Below are 8724 nucleotides of genomic sequence, written 5' to 3' on the forward strand. Positions count from 1 at the left end.
GCTATCAACTGGCATAGTTACAGACAATGAAACGTTCATCTAGCTCCTAAAAAAAAATAAAGTAGTGAAACATACAGTAGTGAAACATAGTACAATGTTAAGTATAGGAGCAGGGGAATGCCAGGTTTCTGTCCTCTGACTTGCCTGAGAAAAGGAAAAACTACCTTGCCAGTGGCCTCCCTGCATCCAGTCGCCGTGTCTGCACAACCAAATAATCGTGCAGGACAGAGTTCCTCCTAATAAGGTAGCACATGACGACGAGACTGACGAACATCAGAAACATTGGTACAAAAAATCCAGGGTACAGGTAGGGGAGATGCAGGTATTCAGGCAGCGTTTCCTCCAGGGTTTCCGCAAACTCTGTTTTGTTTGCGAAAGACAATGAATTAAGGGAATCAGTCACATAAGAGATGCTGGAAAAGTTAATGTTATCGAGAGACCGTAGAGGAAACACTCGATGGGAAATATTGCCCGTGAAAACCAGACGGATCCGGGACGGGTACGTTGTTATGTTAGTGGAGCGGATATAGCATGCTTCCGCTATGGCATAGTGACCAGTAACCCGTTGATAAGTGGTACCCTCCGGGCAGATGACCGATACATAGAATGACTGAGGGAAATAAAAATAATGCAGACCCTGAAAGTTCTTATGGAAAACAGGCGTTGGTGTTAGCTGCTTGTAAGGGCACAGGGAAAGAGCGTCAGACGCGTTCACGTGAGTGAGGGCGATCTCGCATACCCCTCCCCGAACTGGTAGGAACGCAAAGAGAGACGCAGAGCAATAGAATCCCCCGAAGACCGTATCCTTGCAATATTGCAAGAGTGAGTAGCTACCCGTTGAATACAGAGCGAAATCCTTCGCGATTAGAACAAGAGACGGGGACGTGTCCAGGGCTAACACACTGTCCTTAGCTGAAAAAGGGAACAGGACAATTTCGTGTGCCTCAAACACGTCCGCCGTCTGAAATGGAACATGAATGATTATGGCATCGGGGGTGAGGCTGGACTCAATCAAGGGGTAAAAATATCGACTCATGTCTGGGGTGAATAAAGGTGTCAGGCTATAATTTTGATACCCGATATGGACAGTCGTTCTCAAATCGTGTAGAGGGAACAAGGCAGGTGTGACTCTACCGTGCGCTGCATCAACCATGTTGCTAATAACCTGCTGATTTGCCGTTGCGACAGAGTTAATGACGTTTTCCAATACATGCAAGGCCTGATCTAGGAGGAGAAACTGATTCACCTGGTCGATCTGCTTGACAACTATGTTGATAACCTCTACCATCTTATTTGTCTGCTCTAGCAGTTCCTCAATGTTAGTACGCAACCGCGCAAGTTTTCTACAATTGGCGTTGATCACCCTGCGATTTCGGGCAGTAAAGGAAAGTACATGAGCGTAGTGGTCCCGCAAATCGCGTACGTCCTCGTCGGTTGCCGTGTAGGTTTTTTCCCTTGAAAAGATCAGTTATGGCCGCGTGGTCCGTATACACCACAATTATGTACCCCATCACTATGTCACGAAAATGCTTCAGAGCCCACACAATGGCAAGAGCCTCTAGGTGGGTAGCAGAACAGTTCTTTTCCGGAGCTGTTAGCACTCGACTGGCGAACGCTATTACATGCTTTTTGCCGGACTTATCTGTTTGCATCAGAGCGGCTCCTAGTCCACTAGCCGAAGCGTCGGTACAAAGCTGAAAGGGGTCCTTGAAATCCGGAAAGACAAGGACCGGAGCCTGTGTAAGCGCTTTCTTTAAATCCTCAAAGCTCGTTTGTTGAGCTGGGAGCCACTGAAATGGTACGTCTTTCTTTAATAGATGGGTTAGGGGACTCGCGCGTGCTGCGAAGTCCTTTATGAAAGGCCTGTAATAACCTGCGACACCCAAGAAAGACCGTACCTTGTCCGTAGACGTTGGCTGAGGGAACTCGGCAATAGCTTTTATTTTGTCGTCCACTGTGTGGATGCCGAATTCGTCCACGACATGCCCCAAGAACTTGATCCGAGGCTTTAAGAATTCACAATTGGTGATTTTGAGCTTTAATCCGACCTCTTGAAGTCTGTGTAGGACTGCTTTTAGGGTTTCCATGTGTGCATGCACGTCTTTACTTGCTATGATGATGTTGTCTAAATACACATAGACAGAGTTGCCCAACAAATCACCAAAAATACTGTTCATTGTCCTTTGGAATGTCAAGGGAGCTCCTTTGAACCCGAACGGCATCCTCGTCCACTCATAGTGGCCATGAGGTTGTGCTGAAAGCCGTTATTTCACGTGACTCGGGGGCCATGGGCAGTTGCCAGTAGCCACTGACCGGATCAAGACTCGTAAATACTTTATTTCCTCCACCACATCAGAATATCTCTAAGAACGGGAAGCGGAAAATGATCATCCACGGTCGCGGTGTTCACACGCCGGAAATCAATCACAGGACGATAAGAACCGTCTTTCTTTGGAACCAGAAACAAGGGTGAATTCCACGGGGAATTCGATTCTTTGATGACACCTTGTTCTAACATTTCAGAGATAAGTTGTTGTACGACCTCCCTCTGACTGTGGGGGAGTTTATACACATTGATATATACAGGATTTGTATTGGGTTTTAACTTAATGTGGTGTTCAGCACACTGCGTAACTCCAAGCGGCTCGCCTGGTAGAGCAAGCTGGACTAAGGTTGGCTTAATTTCGGAATAGTGTGCAACTTTTAGGAATGCCTCTAAATTAGCTGTGTCTTGTTCGGGAGAAGCCTGACACGCCAAGGTTATGCCTGAGACTTGGGCTGAAGGGTATTCAGCTGGTTCCGGGGCGACATTTCTCCCATACACTAGACACTGGCATAATCTAACACCGTGTTTTAAGGATACAGGGGATCCAGACGTGTTTATTACCAATGCCTCTGCAAAACCTCCCTCCTTGACTGTCGCAAGAGTTACCTCCACCGTCACGCGGTGTATGTGAGGAGCTCTGTCGATACACACATCACTGCCCGTTGGAGGGGCGTTAGGCAAACGGATTTTAACAAGTTTTCCAGCACGATCCGGAACTATTTGAGGACCTTCTACGACTGCCGTTACTGTCTGCCACAAGTCTGCAATGTTTTCGTGTGGTTTGACCGTAAGAGGTGACACTTGGGCGGTGGCAGACCCTGAGTCTGTGGTGGGTTGGTCATTTTCCCCCTCTGAGGGTGGGATTACAGGTGACAGAGGCGATGGATTTACCATCCCCTGTATGCGTCGGCCTTGATACACGATCGCGTTGCTTTCAGGGTTTATGGCGATGTGCAGGTTTTTCATGGCGTTTAATCCTAAGATCCCATCCACAGGTAAGGCAAACCTGCTAGAGACATAAAATAAATCTCGAAAGGGACATACTTTTTCATGTAAGCTGACTGTTAGTGGTACTCGCCCAAGGATTCCCAAAGTGGTGCCCGTCACGCCTACCACATTCAGGTCGTTCTCTTGGAGCGGCCAATTTTCTCCTCTCGCCTGTCGTGTCAGTGACCCGTAAGCGGAGTCTGAGATGACATTGACTGTCGCACCTGTGTCTACCGCTAAGGTGAGTGAAATTTTGCCCACTTTGCAAGGGAGGGCAATTATGTTTGTCCGTCCCAAGGCGGCAATGACGGAGTCAAGTTGCTCCCAATTAGTATTGTCCTTAAAGGACACGTGGATGTACGCCTTGGGGCTGTCACGAAGTCATGTCTTTTTATTCTGAGAAGAGGAGGAGTGTGGTTTACTGTCCGCCGAGGACTTGTACTTCTGTTCCTCCTTGCTTTTTTGTATTGCAGGACAACTGTCTGAATCATGAAAACAATTCCCGTGGACAAGGCAAAAGGCAGCCTTCCGCTGATGGTTTAGCCTAGGATTCTTGTGTGATGAATGATGCCCGCCCCTGTAACCTCCTGACCTCCTATCAGAGCCCTGTCTTGAATGTGTTGATTCCCTACGTTTCGCGAAGCAAGAATGTACAGAATGTCCTGATTGTTTGCAAAAACTACAGGTGAGAGATGCCTTACTTTGAGCCTGCAATGTTGCGGCTGTTGCGAGGGGTTGATGGTGAGGGTGTTCTTGAACCTTGAGTGGGTTGTAAGTATGCCGACGAACCCGGAGGTGAACGAATTCTGCGGCCTGGAATTGATAAATAATGAGTGCCTGAACATAAGATTACCTTAGTAAATTCACCGGTTTTGGTATCGTGTTCCGTACCCTCTTCGTCTGTGGTCTGTGTTAAATGCATAAAAGTGTCGCCGAGTTTAGCGACAGTGTCTTCGTTCATACTATGGTGTAAATCAGTTACAACATAGGAGCATATTTTGATAGCTGTAATTATTAACCAATAAACGTAACGTGTATGAATTAATAGTTTGCGCCGAAACCCTAAAAAAAAAAAAAAAGAATGGCTAGCAAGGTGCCAGTTAGACGTAATAAAAGTTAAGGTTATAATGGAATGTCATAATGTTATGGGTATATGAAAAAAAATAATAACTCCATAAATACTGCGGTATTTTGGGTAGGAGAAAATTAAGTGAGTATACCTTTGAAGCTCTCGTTTTCCCTCGAGCGGCGAAGAGAAAACGGAGGCAGGGCACACTGATCAGGGAACTCACAGTATACCGCTAGCAAACAATAAGAAAGGATCAATATCGTATGCGAATGAACGTTACTCTCACAATTATGACTGATTAACAGTGTTAGGAACACAGAAATAAAAAGGTCGTGCCTCTGCTCGAAACAAAACTGAAATAAGCCGAGCCGGCATATTTTGACCAGAAGGGATTATCCACAAATACCAAGATTAATCAGCTGATGTAGTGGAGAGGGCAAAGGTTGGTGACGCCCTGGGGTATGTGCAGTCGTTGGAGTCGCGTCGGGAAACCTCGGCCTCGGCAGGAGCGGCGGTGAGAGATGAGGGAAGGGCGGACATCGGTGGATTCGTAATGGCTGCTGGAAACTGCTGACCCAGCGATTTGACCGGCCGCGGCTGGGTGCCGGAACACTGCCGCCAGACGTAGGACGGCTGCGGCGTTCTTGTTATATTGAGAGATGGGTCGCGGTGGCAGATAAGACGACTTGGGTGTGTAACCTCTTGAGAAGACGCCTTGCAGGAAACGGTAGTGGTAACTACTTGCAGTCACCGGGAGATGTCCGCGGGTATCCTTGCTGACTATTTGCCGAAAGAGGTTTGGGCCGGTGCTCCCGGCAGCGGCGGTGTTGCCGCCCGCTGTGGTGCGAGGGGCATGTGGGTTGTTCCAAGGTCAGCGGGGCGTGCCTCCTCCCGCGGGCGGAGGCCCGAGAGTGTATCGTGGAGGGTTTCGAGTGAGCTGTGAGTGGCTTGCAGTGCTCGTAGCAGTGCTGGCTTGAAGCGGGGGAGTGGCTTGTAGATTGTGGCCCTCGCTTTCGGCTGCGTAGGCCTGTAGGTGGCTCGAGGCTTGACGCCTGTTTAGAGCTTGTAGCTGACGCCTGGTGAGTTGCTTGTAGCTGGCGCCTGGTGAGTTGCCGCGGACGGCTGGCTTGTGACTCCTTCCTTCCTTCTACGCCTGTCCCCGGAGTTTGTTGGTGAGTTATCGTGGCTCGGAGCTTGGAGGAGAACGAAGTAGCGAAGGCACAGGCGCGGTGGTGACCGCTGCCAACCAAATGTAACGGGCTTGCGGGGGGCGTTTAAAGAGCGTTGATTAAGACTTCAGCTTCCTTAAGGCGAATTATATTCGTAGCCTATGTACAAAGGAGCATCGGAGCGAGAGCGACTCCGTTGTGTGTCAGTCGGACTCTCGTGAAGGAGTGACGAGTTACAGGTTGGAAAATAATTGTTACAATTGGTCACGTACGTCAAGGTGACCTCCACGCACTATGAAATGCGATGTGTACAAAACTGAGACGGTAAACACTGATGGACGACATTCCTATAAGGTGGCGTGATCTATCTGTCGTAAGTTTTTTCCATTGACAAGTGTATGCCGAATTTGTGGTGATATTAAATAATAATAATAATACATTGATATCCTACTATAACATTCTTGCTGAGACTTGTTTATTTCAGCGACAGGAACTTATACAGACAAAACCCGAGAAAAGCAAATATGTAGCTATCTCAGTTCAACTAAGAATACAAAACTTGATTTACAGAAACTAAATGAAATTAATTATAATAAAGGAAAATAATGGATTCAGTAATTTCAGCTTAAACTGCAGGATTTATAAAAATATGTGGAGGAGTAATTAAAGAAACTGTACTTTACATGGGAAACTTAAATAACTTCTTCACTAACCTCAATAAATGGAAACTGTATGCCATTTGGCACAAAAATTCAGGTGTTTTTGAAACTCGCGTTCACTGTGGTTAACCTTTGCCGACTTTTCCACTCATTCATGGGCATGTATTAGTGCATCGGGTGACCTGTTGAGGAGATAGTATCACAGTCCGCTGCTCCTTCTCACTTCTCTGGTATGAGTGCCCCGTGTGCCATTCGGCACAGCGTTTCCTGTAACGTTATTTTTGTTGTCAAAAAAAGTTTTGGAAGTGACTATTTTGGCCCAGGTATGACGACATGTAGGATTTTTTTTTCGGGGGGGTGAGTATACATTAACCTTTGTACTTCACCAAAAACCTATATACATTAGTGAAATTTTTATTTCTTTTATTTTTCTATTTATTTTTATTTGCTGATGCGTGATAACGTCCATGTTACGAGGCAGATCGTTCAATGAATATGACTTGGCAGCATTTCTTTGGTGTGAGGACTTTCATTGGATTACTTTCATCACGTTGCCAGCAGGAGAATCGTAGGGATGGGGCAACCGAGTACTTTTGACAAACCGAGTAATTTGGGTTTGATTACTCTTCAAAACCAAGTAAACCGAGTACCAAATGATTACTTTTCTCTCTTGCGACAGGCTGACAGCTGACGGTAGCTACAGGGATTGTTAGGATCGAGGCGGTGGCTGAGTGGTCGATCAGCGTGCCGGCGTGGTGAGCCCGTGAACCCATAGGTTCGAGTCCCGGGGGCATATTCGCCAAGTCTGGAACACCTCGTCTCCACGGGAAATTAGGACCAATCACAGCGCGCGCTCAGCCAGGCTACGTATTGCCAGCTCGTGACGTCATTACTTACCCTTTATTTACACAGTTTTATCAAATATATGTTAATTATTTCGTGACAACACACATATTTTCAACAGTTGATATGTATATACTGATGTTACTGATGTCTGACACATTATAACACAGAGCAGGAACACATAACTGTTAACTGTGACGAGCTAAGTTATCTGGGAACATTGACGGAACATCGTCCCTTGCTCCTCGGGCAGTGTTACTTTATTTTCAACAGCTGAGATGTTTCTACTGATGATATTGATGTCTGACACATTATAACACAGAGCTGGAACACATAACTGATAACTGTGACGAGCTATTATTAAAGTTATCTGGGAACACTGACGGAACATCGTCCCCTGCTCCTCGGGCTGTGTTACTTTATTTTCAACAGTTCAGATGGCACTACTGATGTTATTGATGTTTGACATGCTATAACACAGAGCTGGAACACATAACTGATAACTGTGACGAGCTAAGCTATCTGGCAACACTGACGGAACATTGGCCCACAGTGTGTGTGTGTGTGTGTGTGTGTGTGTGTGTGTGTGTGTGTGTGTGTGTGTGTGTGTGTGTGTGTGTGTGTATTTATTTCTTGCAATATGTGTGTGTGTGTGTGTGTGTGTGTGTGTGTGTGTGTGTGTGTGAATTGAATTGAATTTACTGATCAAGCTCAGACTTTATAAAAAAAGTTTGGAGCTCCTCCAAAAGAAAAAAAATAACACAATATGTTGTCCATGCCACAAGTAAATATCTGGTTATATAACTAACCAAACCAAACACAACAATAATTAAATACATTAACAAAAGTAACAAAAACAGGTACGAAGAAATAAAAATAATTGAAGGAGAATAATGAGTGCCAACACCAGACACTCATCTGAACATGCTTAGCACTGGCCTCAAGAACAGAGTTAAGTTTTTCATGATGGTAACATTGGTGGTTTGCATCAGTGATATATATTTGAAATGTGATGGCCTGTGTGTATAATAGCTTGATATGTACATATTATGCAACCTTACAGTTTCACTATCAGTGCACTAAAAAAGAACATGGAATTCATCTCCCACAACGCCAGCATCACACTTATCTATTACAAAGCCGATCTTCTCTATTTACGCCTTGATGCCTGTCAGCATTAACAGTGTCGCGGCAGCCTAGGCCGCTACAGCGAAAACCAAACATTTATGTTTGTGTGTTTTCGAGGCAGCATACGTTGTAGCTGGTACAACGCCGTTTGGGTCCGCTAAGGCCGCCTTGTAGGTTAAAAGACACAACTAATAACCAGTGGTGACTCCATTGAGGAAGACATTTATTTTACAGAATATACATGTATTTAAATGTTGTGAATGAATATTTACAATGGTGATATCCAGTAGTACTTACAATAATGGCTCTTTGATGATGATGCTTGAACATGATGTTGCTTATAATATTTATAATGATTATGTACATTTATTTATATGTAGTGACTCGTAACAAAAGAGATTGATGTGTGATGGATATGTGTAATAGATGAAATAGAATAGTGTGTGTTGAGAGTGAGAGAAAAGAAAGAGAACGTGATGACTTAAGGGTAGACTGAAGAAACGGAAGATGGAGAGAACGAGAAAGAAAATGGTGTGCGTTAAT

This window comes from Eriocheir sinensis, unplaced genomic scaffold, assembly GCF_024679095.1.
Source record: "Eriocheir sinensis breed Jianghai 21 unplaced genomic scaffold, ASM2467909v1 Scaffold19, whole genome shotgun sequence".
NCBI classification, from domain to species: Eukaryota; Metazoa; Arthropoda; class Malacostraca; order Decapoda; family Varunidae; genus Eriocheir; species Eriocheir sinensis.